This window comes from Moschus berezovskii, chromosome 23, assembly GCF_049115385.1.
Source record: "Moschus berezovskii isolate FMDL1 chromosome 23, NW_MosBer_1.0, whole genome shotgun sequence".
In the NCBI taxonomy this organism is placed as follows: domain Eukaryota; kingdom Metazoa; phylum Chordata; class Mammalia; order Artiodactyla; family Moschidae; genus Moschus; species Moschus berezovskii.
Window position 1 is genome coordinate 63,313,090 of NC_142482.1, and position 24,091 is coordinate 63,337,180.

At 45.1% G+C, this 24,091-nt stretch overlaps 1 pseudogene; it reads right to left on the minus strand.

Annotated features, from left to right (window-relative positions):
* Positions 1-3,199: 3,199 nt before the first annotated feature.
* LOC129543589 (securin-like) overlaps positions 3,200-24,091 on the minus strand; it is a 29,966-nt pseudogene continuing 9,074 nt past the window's right edge.

Sequence of the window (24,091 nt, forward strand, 5' to 3'; positions counted from 1 at the left end):
GAATCCCTTAGAAGAAATGGAGTAGCCATCATGGTCAACAAAAGAGTCCGAAATGCAGTACTTGGATGCAATCTAAAAAACGACAGAATGATTTCTGTTCATTTCCAAGGCAAACCATTCAATATTACAGTAATCCAGGCCTATGCCCCAACCAGTAATGCTGAAAAAGCTGAAATTGAACGGTTCTATGAAGACCTACAAGACTTTTTAGAACTAACACCCAAAAAAGATGTCCTTTTCATTATAGGGGACTGGAATGCAAAAGTAGGAAGTCAAGAAACACCTGGAGTAACAGGGAAATTTGGTCTTGGAGCACGGAATGAAGCAGGGCAAAGGCTAATAGAGTTTTGTCAAGAGAATGCACTGGTCATAGCAAACACCCTCTTCCAACAACACAAGAGAAGACTCTACACATGGACATCACCAGATGGTCAACACCAAAATCAGAGTGATTATATTCTTTGCAACCAAAGATGGAGAAGCTGTATACAGTTAGCAAAAACAAGACCAGGAGCTGACTGTGGCTCAGATCATGAACTTCTTATTGCCAAATTCAGACTGAAATTGAAGAAAGTAGGGAAAACCACTAGACCATTCAGATATGACCTAAATCAAATCCCTTATGATTATACAGTGGAAGTGAGAAATAGATTTAAGGGACTAGATCTGATAGATAGAGTGCCTGATGAACTCCGGACGGAGGTTCGTGACATTGTACAGGAGACAGGGACCAAGACCATCCCCATGGAAAAGAAATGCGGAGACAGGTACCAAGACCATCACCATGGAAAAGAAATGCAAAAAAGCAAAATGGCTGTCTGAGGAGGCCTTACAAATAGCTGTGAAAAGAAGAGAAGCGAAAAGCAAAGGAGAAAAGGAAGGATATAAGCATCTGAATGCAGAGTTCTAAAGAATAGCAAGGAGAGATAAGAAGCCTTCCTCAGCGATCAATGCAAAGAAATAGAGGAAAACAACAGAATGGGAAAGACTAGAGATCTCTTCAAGAAAAGTACGGATACCAAGGGAACATTTCATGCAAAGATGGGCTTGATAAAGGACAGAAATGGTATGGACCTAACAGAAGCAGAAGATATTAAGAGGAGGTGGCAAGAATACACAGAAGAACTGTACAAAAAAGATCTTCATGACCAAGATAATCATGATAACGTGATCATTGACCTAGAGCCAGACATCTTGGAATGTGAAGTCAAGTGGGCCTTAGAAAGCATCACTACGAACAAAGCTAGTGGAGGTAATAGAATTCCAGTTGAGCTATTTCAAATCTTGAAAGATGATACTGTGAAAGTGCTGCACTCACTATGCCAGCAAATTTGGAAAATTCAGCAGTGGCCACAGGACTGGAAAAGGTCAGTCTTCATCCCAATCCCAAAGAAAGTCAATGCCAAAGAATGCTCAAACTGCCGCACAATTGTACTCACCCCACACGCTGGTAAAGTTATGCTCAAAGTTCTCCAAGCCAGGCTTCAGCAATATGTGAACTGCCAGATGTTCAAGCAGGTTTTAGAAAAGGCAGAGGCACCAGAGATCAAATTACCAACATCCGCTGGATCATGGAGAAAGCAAGAGAGTTCCAGAAAAACATCTATTTCTGCTTCACTGACTATGCCAAAGCCTTTGACTGTGTGGATCACAATAAACTGTGGAAAATTCTGAAAGAGATGGGAATACCAGACCACATGACCTGCCTCTTGAGAAACCTGTATGCAGGTCAGGAAGCAACAGTCAGAACTGGACATGGAACAACAGACTGGTTCCAAATAGGAAAAGAAATACATCAAGGTTGTATATTGTCACCTTGCTTATTTAACTTATATGCAGAGTACATCATGAGGAACGCTGGGCTGGAAGAAGCACAAGCTGGAATCAAGATTGCCGGGAGAAATATCAATAACCTTAGATATGCAGGTGACACCACCCTTATGGAAGAAAGTGAAGAGGAACTAAAGAGCCTCTTGATGAAAGTGAAAGAGGAGAGTGAAAAGTTTGGCTTGAAGCTCAACATTCAGAAAACTAAGATCATGGCATCTGGTCCCATCACTTCATGGGAAATAGATGGGAAAACAGTGGAAACAGTGTCAGACTTTATTTTTGGGGGCTCCAAAATCACTGTGGATGCTGATTGCAGCCATGAAATTAAAAGACGCTTACTCCTTGGAAGGAAAGTTATGACCAACCTAGATAGTATATTAAAGAGCAGAGACATTACTTTGCCAACAAAGGTCCATCTAGTCAAGGCTATGGTTTTTCCCTTGGTCATGTATGGATGTGAGAGTTGGACTGTGAAGAAAGCTGAGCGCCGAAGAATTGATGCTTTTGAACTGTGGTGCTGGAGAAGACTCTTGAGAGTCCCTTATACTGCAAGGAGATCCAACCAGTCCATTCTACAGGAGATCAATCTTGGGTGTTCATTGGAAGGAATGATGCTAAAGCTGAAACTCCAATACTTTGACCGCCTCATGCGACAAGTTGACTCACTGGAAAAGACTCTGATGCTGGAAAGGATTGGGGGCAGGAGGAGAAGGGGACGACAGAGAATGAGATGTTTGGATGGCATCACCGACTTGATGGACATGAGTTTGAGTGAACTCTGGGAGTTGGCGATGGACAAGGAGGTCTGGCATGCTGTGATTCATGGGGTCGCAGAGTCAGACACGACTGAGTGACTGAACTGAACTGAATTGAAGGTGAATTCAGGTGAAGCCACTCCTTGAGGTTGCATCATATTCACTGATGTCTGGAATTTCCTTCCAGACATATTAGAATGTAAATATATATCTGAAATTATAGGTGGATTATCCACTGCCTGGTTTCTAATGCAGGATATAGCTGTAGCATAATTTATTTTACTGTTTGCTGTTGGGGGAAGACAAGTCGTTCTTAATTTTCACTAGTGCAGAGCTGCAGTGGCCATGTTTGTATGTGATTTTCCAAACACTTATGAGTATATCTGAGTAGATCCATACAGTAAACTCCTAAAACTGGATTTCCGTATTCATATGCATTTCCATATGCATATTCCACAATTTGATAAACATTCCTAATTATCTTCTAGAATGTAGTACAAATTTTTTTTCTGTTAAAGAAAGAATTGCTTTATTAATACAAACTATTAATACATACCCAAACTACAAAGTGCTAAGAAATTTAAATATCTAAGTCACAGCAAACAGGTGGCAATTCAACATCCAGAGTCGACAGAAGGCTCAAGGGAGACTGCAACACATTAGACTCCCACAGTGGAGGAGACGTCTTCAGAGGTGAAGGGGGACCCACGTGTAACAGCTGCTCAAACTCCCTCTCCTCATCCAGGATCATGAGAGGCACTCCATTCAAGGGGAGGTGTGCGATCTGCTGCTCCTTAGGCAGGTCAAAACTTTGAAAATCTAATGGATTGAAGGGAAAGAATTTTTCTATTTCTGGATAGGAGTCATCTGAGGCAGGAACCGAACTTTTTGCTGTAACAGTCTTCTCAGTAATCTTTTTTGTAGAGAAAGTTGTCTGTTTCTGTTTGAGTGGTCCTTTCGTCTTAACTGATTTTTCTGTAGTTCTGTTGACAGTTCGCAAAGCCTTTCTGGCAGGTTTTGGTAAAGCTGGTGGAGCATCAAACATTTTGCCAACACGTGGTGTTGAAACCTGGGATCTCCCATCTAAAGGTGACATAAACATAGCCAGAGTAAGCCCACTGGGGTGATGGGCTCTTCTGTACCCTGTACCCTGAAGGCACAGACCCCAGCTTCAACCCGTCCTTAGGAGCCACATGGATGCCTGGTTCTCCATTTTCCTTATCAACATAGAGTAGCCATTCTGGATCAAGTTCGGAGTGACAGTCAAAGAGTCACAAACTCTTTGTGACATGCCTCGCAAGACTCATCTAGAATGTGGTACAAATTTGCACTCACATGAATAATTATGAGTGCCAGGAAAGCTCAGTACTTGGTGTCCATGAGGATCGCTGGGAGCTTGTTAGGAAAAGCTCACTGGCTCAACTCCACCTGCCCAGATTTTGATTTTTAGGTCTGAGATGGGCTACATACAAGCTTTTTGTCAGTTTCTTCTTGACTCTTGACGAGGTGGTGAACTTTACACAGATAGTAAATCTGTGTGACCACCACAGTCAGGGTACAGGGTACAGAAGAGCCCATCACCCCAGTGGGCTTACTCTGGCTATGTTTACAGACTCCCCACCGCAACCCCCTGGTGAACACCACTCTTTTCTCCGCCACCATTGGTTTTTTCTTCTTGAGTCTGGAATCACACAGGATGAAACCTGTGCTGTCTTCTTTCCTTCAGAGTAATGCCTCTGAGCCTCAGCCAAGTTGTCACCTTATCAATAGCTTGTTCCTTCCAATACTGAGTGTGCCCCTGGTGAGGACGTGCCACTGCTCATCAGCTCAACCCTGGCAGAACATCTGGGTTGTTTCCAAGTTTGGGTGACTGCCTTTTAAATAAACCCAGCAAACAATTCTGATACAGATGCTCAGGAAAACAATGGCCTACATTCTCCACAAAAGTGGATACTGGCGATCTTTTAAAGGTTTGTTCACCTACTAAGTGGAAATGCTGCCTTGTTATCAGATTTGTATATCCCTGATTGTCAAGGAGCTGAAAAGCTTTTAAAATCCATATTTGTTCATTGTCGTTCAGTCGCTAAGTCATGTCCAACTCTTTGTGACATGCCAGGCTTCGCTGTCCCTCACTGTGTCCTGGAGTTTGCTGAAGTTCATGTCCATTGAGTCGGGGATGCTATCGACCCATCTCATCTTTTGCGGTTCTCTTTTGGCCTTACTGAGGCAAGGGCTAGCCTTCCCTCCATCTTTTCACAAGAAACACTCACAGCCCATATTTCTACCCGTTTTGGATTCCAGTGATCTGTGTGGGGAATTAAACAAAAGCACTGGTCCTAAGGGAGATTTATCCTCCACCAAATGGGCCTGGGCTCTGGACTAGATGATAGTCTGGGGAGAATAACAAGCGACAGGCTTATTTTATTATTATTGCCATATGGCTTTCACATGTTGAAAACTAAAATGTGGCTCTGGAATTGTTTTCTGTTATATTATTTGCAATTTGTAAATATTACAGTAGCATTATGGAGGTCACTGACTCTTAGGGGCTAATCTAAAAATTAAATCATCATTTATACCATATATGCTAAGAGAAGTAACTCAGCATTCTAAGCATGTAGCTTACTGTTATATACAGAACATCACATTAGAAAATCGGGTGATGTTTGAAATGTGTTAAACTGAGGAGCCTTGAAATTGTAAGACTGGTTGCATGAATAGTAAATGTCTTATTCTGTCTTTTGAGTTCTTGTGCCTAATACTATAAAATAGTGTTATTTAGTCCTTCACTTTAAGCTGTCTCTTTTCTTAAATTCAGAGATTACATCTCTGGCAGCATTCTTTCTGTTTTAAATATCTTCTGTTAACTACTTTTGTCTAGTAAGCAGGAATGTTATCGTTCTTTCAATTGGATGAAGGCGGCGCTCACTTCTGCAGGGTCCATAAACCTTGTTGCATCTGGTTTTCTGTTTAGAGAGCTTTTATTATTTACCCTTAAATTTGCAACTAAATTTCAGATAGTTGAAATTGAAACCTAAATCTTTGAAGGCTTTTTTTTTAAGTAGAAGGTTTTTTTTTAAATTCAGATTCATTTTATCAACCATTTCTGACTTATATTTGAATGGATGTAAGTTGTCTGCATGACTGCACTACGTGTTATTTTTTTTTAACTTTCCCTTTTTTAATAGAGACCTTAGCTTTAGGAGTTGCTTTATGACTCTCCACCTGAAAACAGAGAAAGACACTCCTTCCCTTTGGACTAGGGGAGTTAGGGTGCAGCTTCTGAGCTTATTCTGCCAAACTCTCTAATCTCATCCACTCCCATTGCCTTTTGCGCTTAACCAGGTTGTGATTCCTTTGAAGCAAAAGTCCATGTTACCTGCCACATTCGGCCCTCAATAAACCGTCACTGAGGGGAACCAGAAACAAGTGTTTTTTTTGAATGTTGCTTGTCGAGCCTGACAGTGTGGGTTCCCCTAGGGCAGCCCTGGGGGATACGCTGAGATCATGGTGGGAATCCTTTACAAAGCCCAGTGGGTGGCTGCCCTCACTGCTATGCCTGTCAGAAGTAGTCCCAAAGTGTGCTTTCTTTGCTTCTTCCTAGGACCTCTTGTAAACTTTTCTCTTACCTAAGAGGCAAACTGGCAGCTACAGAGGAGCACAGATCCACAGCGTACAGGGGAGGGTTTGCCTGCTTGGGCACCCGAGGGGAGTGGATGCCAGCAGCCTCATGGTTGGGCTGAATCACATTACCAAAGGGCTGAGTGTTTGGTTGATCTGGACACCTGACAGGAGGGACACACATGTGACTCTCTTGAGCAACTGCAGATGGCCTGCAAGACAATCCTGCTCTGTGGAAGCCCCTGAAAAGGGGGGGGGGGTGCTGCAGGGAAAGTGCCGCAGTTTTGTTGCAATTGATGTGCTTAGTGAGCAACCTGAGGGGTTTTATAAGGAATAGAGAGAAATCACAGGAGTGCTCGTTACATTCTTCTTCTTATGACTAAGAGCAAACACTGCCTAAACTGAAGCCTTATGTTTGGGGTGTGTGACACCCAGGTATATCACTTCAATAAAGCACTCAAACTAAACTACAGAACCAACAAATCAGTACCATCTCATCCTATCTGCTCACCCACCCATCCCTCCAGCCACCCATCCATCATCCACTCATCTATCGAGCTGACATAGTTTTAATTTCATACCCGTCAGATGTCAAGCACTCCACTTGATACTTGGAATACAGAGGTGAGGACAGATGTGGTCTAACCTCTGCTCCTGTGTACTGGATCTTACATTCAAGTGGAGAAACTGAGACAGAGAATAGAATCTACTCAGTGGATCAAGGGTGCCTGAGGCCCTCACAGAGGAGTAGAACTGGTCTGGCTCACCCCCAGCAGCTTATGGTTATGAGAGACTAAACATATCTGTGTCCTCTGGACTCGGGCCAAAGCACTCCCTCCCCCACAGGCCTCTCCTCCAGAAGGAAGTCACATGACCATTTCCTATAATGAACTCATCACTATGAACCAACCTACACCCAAGACATAATTTTTACATGTGATAATAAACCTAAAGGGTAGAATTCGAATGTCTTCATTTATCGCATTTTATGTGGTTCAGGGTTTTCTTTAGACGGTAACAGGCACAGACTCAGACTCTGCAGGGTGCTGTGGTCTGGAAAACACACACAGGAAGACCAGAGGGAAAGGCCAAGTCCTCTCAGCGTCAAAGAGGCGCTCACCTCCACAGTGGCAGCAGGTGACTCCGAAGTACAGCTCTCTTTCCAGGTATTTTTATTTCAGGATTTGCTGTGTGGTACATGACCCAGCACAGTTCTGATGTTGCCGTTGGAAAATGTGCTCTTCATTCTGAGGCTGTCCTACAGGATGGATGAGGTGGGCCACCAAGTGTGCTTCTGAATTCCACTCAAAGTTCTTAATGAATTGCCTGTTTTGTAGCTCTCCTCTATCCGAGAACCAGAGGATGGCCTTCAATATAGAGGCAAGAGGAGACTTTCAATGAAATTGAAAAATGCTAATTTATATAAGTTAAGTGACAAAACACTGGCTAGAAACATAGCGCATACAGTCTGACACACCTCTATGTGACAGAGTACTACAAAGGCACCTCAAAAAGGGTTAGGGTTGGTATATCTGCTTCTTGATGTTTTACACCTAGGTCTGTGATGCATTCTGGGTTATCTTTGGCCCTGGGTATGAGGTATGGCTTTAGGCTCATCTTTTTGTATATGGATGTAAACTATCCCAACACTGTTTGCTGAAAAGACTCTATCAACTGTTTATGCATCTTTGTCAATTGTCAACTGACTATATTTGTATAGTTCTGTTTCTGGATGGACTCTCTATTCTAATGCATTGATCTACTTCTCTGTGTTTAGGTCAATACCACACGATTTTAATGTAACTTTATAGTAATTCTTGAAATCAGACAGAGACCTCTGTCTTTATTCTTCTAATCTATTTAGCTTAGTTTTGATATAATATTTCAGATTTAGGTATTTACAGACAGCATGGCTTTTCTTATATTTTATTTTGTAATGACACCACAAGCTACTATAACCCTTAACAACACTAATACCTCTAGTTCTTGGTTCCATCTTCATATTTTCTAGGAGTGATTATGAGGTTTTAGCCCTCTTGTTCCTTTCTTCCATTAAGATCCCCACCTCCCTTCTGGAAGAAAACAGCACTTGCCATTACCCATCACACCTGCTCTTCTCACCTCTCATCACGTAATCCTGCATAAAGCATCAGCTAAGCATCAACCCCAGAGATAGAGAAGAAGAACGCAATTTCTGATAAAGTATCAATTCCACTGTAACAAAACAATTGGGCCTTCTTCTATTTGCTGACATTTTGTTCTTGCATCAAATTCAATGCATTAACTTGTTAGGAAACCCAATTTTATCTCTGAATTGCTCTGTAGTTCTAAACAGAGTCAGCATCCAACTAACCTATGAGAACTGTACTTCCCTTGAATCCTGACTTCAGACTAATAGACCACAAAAATGTGCCTCAAAGATGTCAGATGACAAGTACCCCTTAATGTGACTGTGGTTTTGACAAGAGAAAAGCAATGCTATAATTCATCACAGTCCATTTCCAGCAACACAGTAAGTCACATAGAACAAACACAGAGAACTAGGTCCCTGAAAAGGTCACAAGAAACCACGCATCCAGAATAAAAGAGTGATCAGAAGCGTGCTGAATCATGCTGCAGTTAGAAGGAGGCTGGGGAAAATTTTCTCGCTCTTGTTAATATGCTCGAGAGTTTAGATATGAAACAAGGAAGCAGAGGCGAGAGGAAGGAAAATCTAGCAGATGTGCGTTAAGGAAGTTACTTTTCTGAAACGTGCAAGGTGCTCGTCTGAGAGGTAGCTGATCTGGAAGACTGGGCACAACGTTCTAGGGAAATCATGCCCCGCTGTGTGTAGGAGTCGGTCGTCCGTGGGAATGCCCCAAGGTGCTCCACTTCTTTAAAATTCAGAAGGTAGAAAGTACAGATGAGACTGTGCAACCCTCCCTCCCCCAGAGCCGTCTCAGGCACGGCTTTGACTTGGTCACATCCTGCAGTAATTATGACTAACTGTGACTTAGCCCCAGTAATAACAGTTGCCATATGTAGGGTGTTTACTATGTCCCTGACACCTAAGCACAATACATGTATTAATGCATTTAATCCACACACTGACAGCCCTAAGTGTGGCTACTATGGATTAAACGAATTCATACTAGAGAGTCACTCTGTCCCTGAGAAACCAGAAAAATGTTTTCAAACCTGGTACCAGGTGATTTCAGGACAGCAGACAGTGGTTTGCAAGGGAGAACTTGCTAGAGGAGATCAATCAGAGGGTAGAGGTCACCAAATAGGAAGGTGCAGACTGGGGGTGGACATGGAGAGAAGCAACAAATCTTGGCTGGAGACTGGGGAGGGGACCCTGAGAGCCAAGTCTGAGGTTCCTAGCTTGGGCACTGTTTGGTGTCACCTGTATCCCCCTGAAGTTCCTATGTTAAAGTCTTAATGCCCAGAACCTCAGAATACAAACTTACTGGGGAACAAAGTCTTCACAGGTAAAATGAGGTCATGAGGGTGAGCCGTTGTCCAGTGTGACTGCAGTCCTCCTGAAGGAGGAGATGTGGAGACAGGGAGGGCCCATGGGAAGGTGAGGGCAGGGGCCAGATGCACCGAAGACTGTCAGCAAAACACAAGAGCCCTGAGATGGGGCCAGCTCTCTAACACCTTGATCTCAGACTTCTGACCACTGAGCTGTGAGAGAACGAGTTTCTGCCTTTTGTTCTTTAAAAAAAAAAGCAGAAAAAAAGAGCTGCATTCTGAAATAACAAGAATTCTCAGACAGGCCCTGAAGATTTGTTTTTTTCTTTAAAAAAACCTTCAGAGATATGGCCAACCAATGTGAGACTTAGCATTCAAACGAGGAAGGAACAGGAGGGCCCTGCGTTAAATTTCATGGAGGATACAGAATTGTTACCTACACTAAGGTAGTATTAGAGACCCCAGTTTCATCTTCACATCAAGTAAGGGAAGTTGCAAAGTTGCTCAGAAAGAAGCATCCAGTTTATAGGATAACTGAAAATACATATGCAGTGATTACAATGACTTGGAGTTGGGGACAGCTCTGATTAAAACAAAAATGTTTTGCAAATGAGGAGTTGGACAAACACAACAGCAGGTGCCTCACAACCTACTGAACAGGAGAGGATCTTTACAAATGATACCTCAAGTGAGGGGTTACTATCCAAATTATACAAAAAACACATACAACTCACCGTCAGAAAACAATCCAACTATAAAATGTGCAGAAGACATGAACAGACACTTTCCTAAAGAAGGCAGACAGGGACTTCCCTGACGTTCCAGTTGGGTTCCGTGGTTCCTCTGCAGGGAAAGCAGTTTCGATCCCTCGTTGGCCACCTAAGAACCTGCCTACTACAAGGTGCAGCCAAAAAAAATTGGTAAAGAAAACATGCAGCTAGCAAACAAGCACATGAAAAGATGATCAGCGTTACTAATCATCAGAGAAGTGAAAATCAAAGTTACAGTCTCATCTCACACCTGTCAGAAAGGCTATTATCAAAAAAGACAACAAATATTAATAACAAGTATTGGCCAGTATGTGGAGAAAAGGTAACCCTTATGCACTGTTCACGGGATTGTAAATTGGCGCAGCCACTATGGAAAAAAAAATACAAGGTTTCCTCAAAATTAAAAACAGAACTACCATATGATCCAGCAATTTCACTTTTGGGTATTTACCTGAAAAACAAAAACAAAAACGCTAATTCAAAAAGATGTGCACCCTGATATTCACGGCAGCACTATTTACAAGAGCCAAGATATGGAAGTAACCAAGTGTTCATTAATAAATGACTGGATTAAGATGATGTGAGATATCTGTCTGTCTATCTATGTGCTGCTGCTGCTGAGTCGCTTCAGTCGTGTCCAACTCTGTGCGACCCCATAGACCGCAGCCCACCAGGCTCCGCCTTCCCTGGGATTCTCCAGGCAAGAACACTGGAGTGGGTGCCATTTCCTCCTCCAATGCATGAAAGTGAAAAGTGAAAGTGAAGTCGCTCAGTCGTGTCTGACTCTTTGCGACCCCATGGACTGCAGCCCACCAGACTCCTCCGTCCATGGGATTCTCCAGGCAGGAGTACTGGAGTGGGGTGCCATTGCCTTCTCCGATCTATTTATCTATGTGTATCTATATATTATATAGATATAATGGGAATATAACGGGAATATAACTTAGCCATAGCTAAGAATAAAATCTTCTTATTAAGGACAACATAGATGGACAGGCCTAGACAGTATAATGCTAAGTGAAATAAATCAGAGAAAGACAAACACTGCATGATTTTGCTTATACATGAAATCTAAAAAAGCATAAAACCGGCTCACAGAAGAGAATAAACTAGTGGTTGCTGGGGAGTATGTTAAATGGGTAAAGGGGATGAATAGGTGCAAACTTTCAGTTATAAGCAAGTCACAAGGGCATGGTACACAGGATAAAGAACATAATTGATGATACTGTAATAACTTGGTATGATGACAGTGATAACTAGGCTTATAGTGGTGACAGTTTCATAATGCATAAAATATCAAATCATTATGTTGCATGCTGCTGCTACTGCTAAGTCACGTCAGTCGTGTCCGACTCTGCGTGACCCCATAGATGGAAGCCCACCAGGCTCCCCCGTCCCTGGGATTCTCCAGGCAAGAACAATGGAGTGGGTTGCCATTTCCTTCTCCAATGTGTGAAAGTGAAAAGTGAAGTCGCTCAGTCGTGTCCGACCCTTAGTGACCCCACGGACTGCAGCCTACCAGGCTCCTCCATCCATGGGATTTTCTAGGCAAGAGTACTGGAGTGGCTTGCTATTGCCTTCTCCGTTATGTTGCAAACCTGAAACTAATAAGATATGTTGTGAGTCAATAACACTTCAGTAAGAAAAAGTGAAATAAAAATCTTTTTTAAAAAGGAACCACAATGTTTCCTCCTTTCCCACAATCATCTGGCTCCCTCTAGAGGAAACTTTGCCACTTGAAAGCAGGGGAGAAACTTGTTAAGGCTTCACCCGCATTAGCTGCCCTACATTTGGGTCACAGAGCTGTGGGGCAAAGTAGTCACCAAATACGGTCTGTGGGCTGAAATTGAGACGAAATTTTCAGGACAACTGAAGCGTTCCCCTCCTTTGTGAAGCCCTCTTAGTTCTCCCCATGTGGCTTATCTCTTGCTCATGTGTGTGATGCTTTGTGGCATGAAATGCGTAGTGACATGTGCATGTCTGTTTTCCCTCTGCACCATAGACTACTTGAGTGTATCTTTCCACCTTCTTCGTTCTGTTTTCTTGGCTCCTAGCCGCAGTGCCTGGCACCTGGGAAGTAAGTGCTCAGTAAAGCAGGGCTTATTTACTTCGTAAATGATGATACTACCACATGCAGAGAAAGAATTGGTACCTCCCAGATTAACAGCCTGCACATCAGTGAGCTGATCTGGGAGAATGCATGTATTTGCAATAGAGATCATTTAAGAGAGTTGAGGTTTCCTGGAAGAAATGAAATATTAACCGAGAGCCAAAATTCTAACCTGTGTGGTAAAATACAGCCACCCTTCATCACAGATGAGGACAGCTGTCAAGCCTTCTCTGCTCTGTGGGAAGAAAGCTCAGGGCAGGGGCGTTCTGACAGGCAACCTGCCGACGAGGGGCCCAAGGCAGGGAGGGCAGCAGAAAGGAACCAGGGGTGAGGAGGCCTCGCTCAGTGGTCTGATGGGGACTGAGAAAGCACGGCCTCTGGAGGGAGCCACAGGCGTGCGGTAAGGAAGCGCTGCAACAGGTGATGCCCGAGAAGCAGAGTGAGGGCCCCGAGCCCGCCCAGCCCAGACCTGGCACTGACGGGGGCGCTGCGGCTCAGAGCCCCCCCGCGCCTCAGCCTTGCCTCAGATTGGGAACACCAGGGTGACAGCTCTGAACTTGCTCATGCCGCAACAACCAAGCTTGTGGACACATCCGGGGTTTTGTCTTGTCTGGCTGAGGCCATGGGACAGGATGGCAGCTTCATCAGCAGCCACCACGCAGGAAGGGTTGGCAGGAATTGCTAGAAGCCTGCAGCAGCTGAAATGTGAGGCCCTTCAGACCACAGGAACAGGTCAAGGAGGCTGTTTGGGGTTGGTTATGATGTTGGGTTCTGGTTGGCTTTCCTTTAGAGCTGACAATGCACAGAGCAGTACCTGAAAAATGCAGGGTATGACCACTTAAATGTGATAACTGGAAAATCACCCAGAAGAGGGGCTGGCCTCTTGGTCCTCAGTAAATGGTAGTGCTTTTATACGTTACTGAACAATAGGAACATATGCTTGCAAACTGTCATCCCAAACTTCAAAGCCCATATTTGGGTTTGAATTCTGTTTTGGAACTTGCTTCTTACATATTTCTGCTGCTTCAGTCCATCACTCAAGAGATGTTTGCTGAAGCTTGCATGCACACATGCTAAGTCACCTTCGTCATGTCTGACTCTGTGACATTAAGGGACTGTAGTCCATTAGACTCCTCTGTCAATGGATTCTCCAGGGAAGAATCCTGGAGTGGGTTGCCATGTCCTCCTCCAGGGTATCTTCACAACCCAGGGATTGAACCCACAGCTCTTATGTCTCCTGCATTGGCTAGGAGGGTTCTTTATCACTAGCACCACCTGGGAAGCCCTTGTTGAAGCTTACCCTGTTCGGGATTAAACTTTAGTACTAAAAAACAGTGGTAGAAAGGACAGACCCAATTCTTATTCCTTAAAATCTATAGTCTGGTGGGAAAGAGACATTTTAAATGGACAATTACAAGTTGGTTTTGTGATAATGTTAAAGACTTTTGGTCTGAGATTGGATTTTACCCTCTGGTCTGTTACTACTGCTTAACGGATGTTGGCAGAAGACATGAACTTCTGGGCCAGAGACAAAAGCTTTATGGCTCACAGCACATCAGACAGCTGGGGTCAGTTCCCTTTGCTGTCAGTTCCCGCACACGGTGATAAAATGGACACGATGGATGCTGTGTACAAGAGTTTACATCATTGCTGAGGAACACAGAGTTTAAGGGATCCATTGCTTTTACAGCAGGTAGTAAGCAAGCCTGCTCCTTGCCTAAGGGAGAAACGTTACATCTCTCAAGGTTACCAGCTACACAGACAACCTGAGAAATGGCCCAGCCAAAGGCACAGTCAGGGCCCTGCTCCCTGGCTTCCCAGCAAGGTGCTCAAGGTCCACAGAAGACTACCCCTTTCAACAAAGACATTGAAGATGAAAAAACAGTACCCTAACCCATCAGTTCAATATCCTATTTTTCTTTTTTTGGTTTTATTTTTGTACAATCTATGTTCATATACACTTTTCAGAGTTTTAACCATGGTATGTGTTAATGTTCTGCTTGATTCATTGAACTTTATATCATAAACAGTCCCATTTCTGCATAATTTTCACACAGTCCTGCACACCTCATTAAGTAGACATTTAGGTTATTTACATTTTTGTCCTTAGCTTATCTTTCTGAAAAGCAAGGTCAAGCCCTGAGCCCAGCAGAGTGGCACACACCTCCTTGCAAATCTGCACCTGCCTTCCCTGCTTCCTATCCTGCCAAACGCCATCCTATCATCTGGCGACTGCATCCCAGGTAGACCAGCACTCCTGGAGCTTTCAGGTACCTTTTGTCCGTGCATCTCACCTAGCAGTAACTTCCAACGCCATCCTGCCTCTGCGCAGAGGGGCTTCGTTCCAAGAAAAAACACTGAGAGTAAGTGACAACACAGCCAGAGGAGAGACTGCTTTTTCAATATGCATTTTTTGTTTATGGCTGAGTTGGCTCTGGGTCTGGGCACTTGGGCTCTCTAGTTGAGGCACGCGGGCTTAGTTGCTCCATGGCATGTGGGATTTTAGTTTCTCCCCCAGGGACTGAGCCCACATCCCCTGCTCTGGAAGGTGGATTCTCAAGCACCAGACCACTGGGAAGTCCAGAAGACACTCTTTACTCTTGCACTCAGAGTCCCAGTAGGGAGGCTTGATGGGCCCAGATGCATCCCTGGACTGTGAATGCCACAGCTGTGCATGGTGACCTGTGGGGTTGGTTGAGATCTTACTGCAAGATTCCGCATCAGTTTTTCCATCTCTAAAATCTATAGTTCTTGCTGCTGCTAAGTCACTTCAGTCGTGTCCGACTCTGTGTGACCCCATAGACGGCAGCCCACCAGGCTCTGCCGTCCCTGGGATTATCCAGGCAAGAACACTGGAGTGGGTTGCCATTTCCTTCTCCAAATATATAACATAAGCTGGGCTTACTAAAAGGGCCTGTTGATAAGTGCGGACAGGGAACAGGGAAACCACAAAGGGAAGTGGAGCTTACTTCTGCCCTTGTGACCAGGAGGCACTTTCCACCTCTGAGCTCAGAGCCTGGAGGGAGAGGTCAGCACGACCAGCATGGCTGGCTGAGGGGACATGGCTCCCCTCCTCGCTTCTCACCTCCCCCAGGATACCATGGGCTAAGCCCAACAGGAAACTAGAGGGCAAGGCCATTGTGTGGTCCACTCTCTCTGTCTTCCACCAGTCAGGGTGGAAGGACAAAGGAAGACATCTGGAACAAAATTCTTAAGGGAACAGACCTTAAACTTCTCAAAGGGCAGTTCAGTCACTCAGTCTTGTCCGACTATTTGCGACCCCATGAATCACAGCACGCCAGCACTCCCTGTCCATCACCAACTCCCTGCCTGCTAGGGTTAGACAGGAACACTGCAACATTGCTTATTTGTAAGTGGCAGTGTGCGGAGAGCCGGCCTGAACAAGGCCCCAAATGTTGGCCCTGGGAATGCCTTGTAAGTGCTGTTCCCTGTCCCGCCACCCCTTAAGAGAGTCATGAAACGTTTACCAGGCCTTATTTGTTCTTCCTTGAGAAAAACAGAGCAAATAATCCTTTGCTAGGTTTCTTATTTTTTCCCCCAGATTTATGTAGGTATGTTTTCCTTATCTCTTAAAATAGATTAAGAATGTACTCCCTAATCTTTATAGCCTGCGGACTAGTTTTTCTTATCTCGTGAGCATTAGTCTTAATGCCAAGCTTGTCTTAGAAAGCAAACAAGCCTTTGTAATCTTCTATAGATGCAGTAACTAACCTGGTAAATGACTTGGTATTTTTATGTACCCTGTTCCCGGTCTCACTTTGTATAAAACCTGGCCCTTTTCAATAAAGTCGCTGGTTTGCCTCACGAGCATTCAGTCCTCTCGACCCCATTCTTTACTCCTTAATTCTGTTCTCAGGCTTCTACGGCGTTGCGGTCCGGACCTGTTCTCTTTGCCGGCTGGCACCGGCAGGAGTGATGACAGCATGGCTGGAAGGAGGCTGAGGTCACTCTAGGAAGACCAGCCCTAAAAGGAGAAGGGATCCTAGAAGACGCTGACATTGCTGAGTAGGTGGCAGGTGGCGTGGGAAACCTGGAGGTGCTTTCCCTCGAGGGACTCCCCCAGCTCTCTTTACTTGACCGCCTGGCCTCCGCCTCAGCAGCTGCTGCCAGGAGGAAGGCCACGGCAGCTGCTCAAATCAAGTCCATCTCTCCATCTACCCTTGCTCTGTTCCTCTGAGCCTGCAGTCCTGAAAACACCTTTCTCTCCTCTGCTTTGCAACGGCCAATCAGGAGGCCCCAAATCACCCCAAATGGGGCCCAGAATCTGTTTGCCCAGTCTGCCCCCCAGCTGTGGGCCACCTGGAAAGGAACAAGAGCAGAACAGAGAACACTGCCCCCACACCCACCCCTGGAGCAGGGATCCCTGGCTTCCCACTCCTCTTTAACTGATTCTTCAGGCAAGAGCGGACAGGAGGTGGGCTGCAGTCAGCTTCTCCTGCAAGCAGGAAGTTGACCTTGAGAAGGAACCCTGGTGGCTGGTGAGGAGTGACCATTCCTCCTTCGCTGTGGGTTCTCCAGGTGTCCCTCTGCCATCAGGATGGAGCAGGGAAGGGCCGAGCTGGGAGGAGAGGCAGGGGCCCAAGGCCAGCGCTCATGGCCGTGTGCACATTCTGTGACTGACTGCGTGGCTTAGAGGTGAACGTTACAATTTTCCCTAAATGCACTTTCAGTGGTGTCCAGCTACAGTAGGCGTGTAGGGGTGAAGAGAAGCAGTGGGGGGACTACCAGGGCACTGGCCCCATGCCCGTGTCTAAATCTTGTGACTAGATGGCATGTAGACCTGCTCCTGTTCACCTTTGAGGAAGGAAACCTCATTGCTAACCCTCCTTTCTAAACTGAGGTGTGACTGACATACAAAAAGTGGCACATATTTAACGTAAACAACTTGATGAGCTTGGTGTAAGCATACACCCACCCCTGCCACCACCGTCTGTGTCACGACTTGCCTGTCGTCCCTTAAAGTGCCCCCTTGTCCCCCTGCTAGCGTTGCCACGGTTAGACAGCGCTGCCTGATATTTGGCCAAGTAGTTGAAACACTGCCTGATGGGATGTTCATGTCCAAATAAACTTCTTTACATCATTAAAAAGATTAAGAAAATTATAAACTTCTGATATCTTGAATTCAGACTTGATTAAAATCAGGGTGAGTTTTAATGCTTCAAACTTCAATTACAGGGACCCTAGAGGAAGCAATTGCTTTAAGGTTGTCAAGTGCTTGAGTAACCATTAGCCTCTGCTTAGAAAGTTAAGTCTAGAAAATATTTGCATATCCTTTACAATAAATTTAAATTAAATTTATACTTAGTAATATTTTACATATTCATTTAAAATGAGTTTATCAGTCTGTTTAGTAGGGCAAATTCTTTCAGATAATATTGAAGGGTTTTTGTTAATTGTTCTTCCTTAAGACGATGGATATTTATTACAGGAAACGGTATTTGTCAGAGGCTTTTGTTGTAGAAAACTATGATGTCCACTTCAGGTTGTGATCTGTTTGCCACAAAGGTTTGGTCTAACCCCCTAACTGTGCAGTGACCTTGCTGATTGATTCAGTGTTCAAAGTGCTGAAGGACTGTATAGACCCTTATGGGATTATCAATGTACCTGAGGGTTTTCTTTATAGCAACAGTATTTTATAAACATAATACAGTAACCATAGTACATCATCTTTATAACACAAAGTTGAATCTCAAGTTTCCTCAACAGACTAGCATGTATATACATTTAAATATCAATATCATTTAAAATCAATCATTAGTAGAAAAACACATGTTATTTATTACACCACTTTTGCATTTTTACTTTAGGTTTATATCAACATGTAACATCTAGTGTACATGCCCATGAACTGTTAAATGTTGACCTTTTTCCTCTTAAATATTCCACCTTTGTCTGGAATTTAATTCATAATGTGCTAGAACCATATGGTACTTTAGCAGACCCTAACATATTATCTCAAACCATAAATTGCTATTTTCTCAATAAAATTAAGTGTTAATAAATAATGTCTTTGGTATTGAATGACAGTTAGCTCCCTTCTCCCCCCAAAACCTGACATTTTGCTTTCTGATATCAAGAGAGAACTTTGCTGAGATTACTGTTTCGCTCACCAAAAGTATCATAAGAATACTCAGGGGAGTGTTTTTTTCTTAATTTTGCTTTCATAAAGGAAATGAAAAAAAAAATATGGAGAATGAAACAGTTCAGTCAGGTGTCTCAGTACTGTGTATGAATTTGGTTGCATTCTAGGCAAGTTGATTATATTTTATATCTTCTTTTGTTTAATTTATGCTGAGATCTTATGATTTCACAAGGTGGATTTTTTATACTGAACTGCAAAGTGAAAATAAATTACAGATCTACTCACCTTTAAAACAAGAGACTGTTTCCAGTGCATTAGTACCCAAGGACCCTCTGTTGCACACCTTTTATAATTTTTCTTACTGAAAAGTTGATTTTGCAACAAACCTTTGCCCCCTCGCCCCCACCTCTGCTTCTGTATGGCTGTCTCCCCAAGGGATCTGCTCTGTCATTATAGCTGATGGAGCACTGTGCCCATCACAGCCAGCTGCCTGTGGACACGCTAATAACCTCAACACGTCCAGACGTTAGCACATCTCCTTCAGAAGTGCCTGCTACAGGCTCGTATTTGTCACATGTTCTTCTGGACACACCTTTCTCCCCTTTCCTGGAATGCTACCCCCATCCTCTGTTCCCTCATGAGGTCATCTGCTCTCCACACTGACCATGTCCCAGCAGAGGCTGACCGACATCACAGAGGCTGTGGGGCAGGAGGGTATGCCGGGCATGGGTGCAGCCTGTGGCCCCTGAGTTCTGAGAGCCTAGACCTCCCGATGCCCTGAGGTGATGCTCTCCTGGCCTCACTGTCAGACCTAAACAGACCCTGTCTTCCTGCTCTGCCTCCAACTCCTCGTGCTCGGCTTCGGTCATGTGGGGAGCTACGGTGAAGTTATGATTGAAATTGAAGACTGCAGCTGCATTTGAAAACAGCACAGAGATATTGCTAGTGTTTGTGAATACTGTTGAAGCTTTTAGACACTTACAATGAGGAACTTCAGCAGCTATTTTGCAGTTTTTCTTGCTCACTTCTTTTTAAAAGAGGCATTGCTCATTCTTGTATAGGTCGCCCCCATCCTATCTGTTCAGTTCAGTTCAGTCACTCAGTCGTGTCCAACTCTTTGCGACCCCATGAATCACAGCACGCCAGGCCTCCCTGTCCATCACCAACTCCTGTGCTCCTATACAAAATCCTAAGAGAGCATCGATTACCTGCTCGTCTTTCCATTTCTGAACTTCTAATACATTCATAGTATGGAACAACTTGATACTCTTTCAGAAATTTTCAAATATATTTGTTGTCTGGTCACTTAAAAATGTGACAATGTACTGAAACACATAAATTTTCCCTTATATCCCACAATGTGTCCACTCTCAGATCCAGGCAGTGATACAGTGGGTTTTTGGATGGCCACCAGGAAACAAAGACTGATTTTTTCCCTCGTAGTGGGAATGTTCCTTAGCTTACTTATTTGTTGTCATCAATGCATTTATTTATCAATTCACTTATTCATGCAATAAACATTCATCAAGTGCCTCCTGTGTGACCAAAACTGTCCACATGAATTAGTTCCTGGGGCTCATATCATTTAATGAGTGAGAAATATAAATGTCTTTTGTGTTGCAAAAAAAGCCTGTCTGGAGCACAGAAGAAATGTAAAAAGGAAGCTGTTAATTCTGCCCGTGGTAGAGGAAAGGCCCTATGGGAGCATCACGGAAACCCCAGCGGAAGCCGACAGGCCGCATGTTTTCTCCAGACATGGAGGCTTCCCAGCGTGCAGGGAACGCGGGCAGGCTCAGATCATGGAGCTGCTCCTGTGATCACTAGGAGTTAGGATTCAGCCCATGAGCAAGTGGAGGGGGGACATGACCAAACTGATTAAGAAGAAACAAGGATGATGCACAGGGGGATGACTGCTACTCTGGGGAGGGATGGAAGATGAAAAGGAAGCGTAGAGGGAGAACCACAAAGTCAGTCTTGGATGAACCCAAAGTACCTGCGGGACACAGATGTGGGGATGTTCAGAGCAGTGACTCGAAGAGAGGCCTGGAGACCAGTTCAGGAGTACATACGCGAGAGGATAAGACAGTGAAGAGGAGGTACAGAGAAGGAAAACAGGGCGAGAAAGAAAAAGAGAGGGGAAACGAGGGTAGAAAAGAAGGGAAAAGACAAGGAGAAATAGGACAGAAACATTAAAGAAACCATTTAAGAAGTGCTCTCGCCTGGGGAATCCCAGGGACGGGGGAGCCTGGTGGGCTGCAGTCCATGGGGTCGCTAAGGGTCAGACACGACTGAGCGACTTCACTTTCACTTTTCACTTTCACACATTGGAGAAGGAAATGGCAACCCACTCCAGTGTTCTTGCCTGGAGAATCCCAGGGACGGGGGAGCCTGGTGGGCTGCAGTCCGTGGGGTCGCTAAGGGTCAGACACGACTGAGCAACTTCACTTTCACTTTTCACTTTCACACATTGGAGAAGGAGGTGGCAACCCACTCCAGTGTTCTTGCCTGGAGAATCCCAGGGACGGGGGAGCCTGGTGGGCTTCCGTCTATGGGGTCGCAGAGTCGGACACGACTGAAGTGACTTAGCAGCAGCAGCAGCAGCAAACTATTATTTTTAACAAAGGACAGTAAGAAGGAAAGACCAGAGACAAAGGAGGAGGAAGGAATGTATGGCCAACTGTAAGTCAGAGTGTTTGAATGTTTTAATGCAGAGGTCATTGACTTTGCAGTTGCAGAAAGTTGACCCATGCAAATCAGGATATAGGGGGGTTGCAGGAGTGAAGAGGGAACAGTGTTCCCACGCTCTAGCTTCACTAGCACCCCTCTGGACCATGAGGACCTGTTGGAGCAAGAGGCATGGAAGCCAGCAGAAGGGTTTCAAGAGAAAGGTGAGGCAGGGATCCGAAGCCACAGGCCGCGTGGGGCGCAGCAAGTTCACAGGGGCTGGGAAGGGGGATCGAGGTGTGGACTCGGTGCTGCTGCAGGGATATGGCCCACTCAGCTGCTGCATGTGAAACTTTGTCTTCACCAACAGTCTGCCTAATCAAGGGGCCATCCAATGAAGAGCCTCCCCACAGGGACTGAAGCTGTCACCTGTGGTTCCTGGCCTTATTTGCTTGTTATTTTGTTTTTTAAACTATGGAAAGAAGAAGCTTAGAATAATCTCTTATGTCCTTAAAAGTCTGAAGTCTGTAGAAATTAGAAGTCTGACTGTATAGTTGCTGAAATGGCTGTAAGGTTCTTGGTAATGAGGGGGACGAACAGCTCAGGAGTCTGGGTAAGAGGACAGGGTAGGGGATGGAAGAGATGACACCCCAACTGTCACTTGGGAATTAACAGCATTCAGAAGCATTCCCCTATATTACACTAGATTTTATTGAACTATTTCATATGGCAAGGTCATTTTGAGATGAAACTGGAATTAAGAATGAATTAGAATTTCAAGAATAAATTAGAATGATTTAGAGTTAGAACTGAATTAGAAGTAGAATGAATTAGAATTTCAAGAATGAATTAGAATGAAATAGAATTCATTACAATGAATTTTCGTTGTTTCTGGGGACTTCCCAGGTGGTAAAGAATCCACCTGCAATGCAAGGGACTTAGGAGACCCAGGTTTGATCCCTTGGTAAGGAAGATCCCCTTGAGAAGGAAATGGCAACCCGCTCCAGTATACCTGCCTGGGTAATCCCATGGACAGAGAAGCCTGGTAGGCTACAGTCCATGGGGTTGCAAAAGAGCTGGACACAACTGAGGGACTAAACAACAAGAATTGGTTCTGGAGATCTCTGGTTTCTGTAGTCTAATGCTCCCTATTCCCTACCACAGACCCCTGTCTCATAACTCATTCCAAAAGATGCCTTTACTGAACCAAGGAATCTGGTGGGGTCTTTACAGCCCCTCCCTGTGTCAGCATCTGTGACCCCATGGATCATGTACCATTTAGCACAGACATGCCCAGGCCTCTGGGCACATGGGATTCTGTCGTGGACAACCCATAGAATGTCATGTTTCACAATTTCTTGTTCCCTTAGCTTTGTTTTAAAGTCTGTTGAGTTCTACACTTGCAGAAATAATGAGCAATGATGGGATGAAACATTTAAACTATGAAACTGTAAATTGATCGATGTCTCAATTTACCACGTCTCTTGACCACGTCTAAATCCACTTCCCTGTTCAGAAAAAAGGAGGCCCATGTTTTCAGTTCATTCTCTGCTTTCACATCGATGTACATATAGGTATCTATAAAAACGTATTTCTGGTAGTTGAGGTTTTTAAAACAAACGTGTTCATGCCATATCTATATTTCTGTATTTTTTTGCATATAATTATCTGAAAGAATTATGTCTATAATGGTTGACCATCAGCAGCTCTCACCCCAAGAGGCCCCCAGGAAGATGCATGGACTTCCTAGGACTTCAGAATGGGAAGTTGTGTTCTGTTGGGTCACTGCAGAGCAGCCCAGGTTGAGATGAGGCCACTCAGTGGGTCCTGACCAGTGTGTGTGTGTGTGTGTGTGTGTGTGTGTGTGTGTGCGCGCCGGGGTTGGGGGTGTCCTCATGAGATGAAGCTAGAACACAGACACATGGGAGGAGAAGGTCCTGTGATGTCAGAAGCAGAAATGGGGTGATATAGCCATAGGACCCCCTAGGATGGAACCCTGGAAGCTAGGAGAGGATGGAATTGACCATCCCCAGACCCTGCAGAAGGAACAACTTCCTATACCTCGATCTTGGGCTGCAGGCCTGAGAGTAAGTGTCTCTTGTCCCAGCCCCTCACCTGGCATTTCGTGGTGTGCAGCAGGAAATGCAAACCCAGCCTGGAGAGGGGTGGAGGTGGGGCCTGTGCTTGCTGAAGCCCAGGACCATCACTGGCCAGCCCCTCTCTGTGCACTGATTCCGCTGTTCCTTGGGGAGGAAACTGGGGCCCAGGACCTCCCACCCACGTGGCCCCAGCCAGGAGCCATGGCCAGCATGCTGACCACGGGGAGTGGCTGCAGGCACCCGTCCCAGCCATGGATTGGAGTGTTGCCATCTGAGAGCTGACCCCAGTCCCCTACACGCACCGCATTTCGCAGAGCTGCTATAGCTGGGGCGACCCTAAGGAAGGTGACTGGAACTGACAACCCCAGCCCAGGGGACACGTGGAGCCCAGGGGACTTTTTAAGGTGCTTCCAGCCCAGAGGCCCCACCGTCTTTTGGGTGCAGTAGGCTTGGTTTCTCTGCAGAAGGGCCCTCTTGTACTTGGAGACTGAGGGCTCGTGCAGAGGGCAAGAGGCACTCCAGGAACATCATGGGGACACACTCCTGCCACGTCCTCCCAGCTCCCTCAGACCCCGACACTGCAGACTGGGGGCCCAGGCTCTAGGGCTGTGACTCCAGCCCAGGTCACCATGGCCTGAGGCGAACAGAGTCAACACTTTTTTCTTTTCCTTCTTTTTTTTTAAATC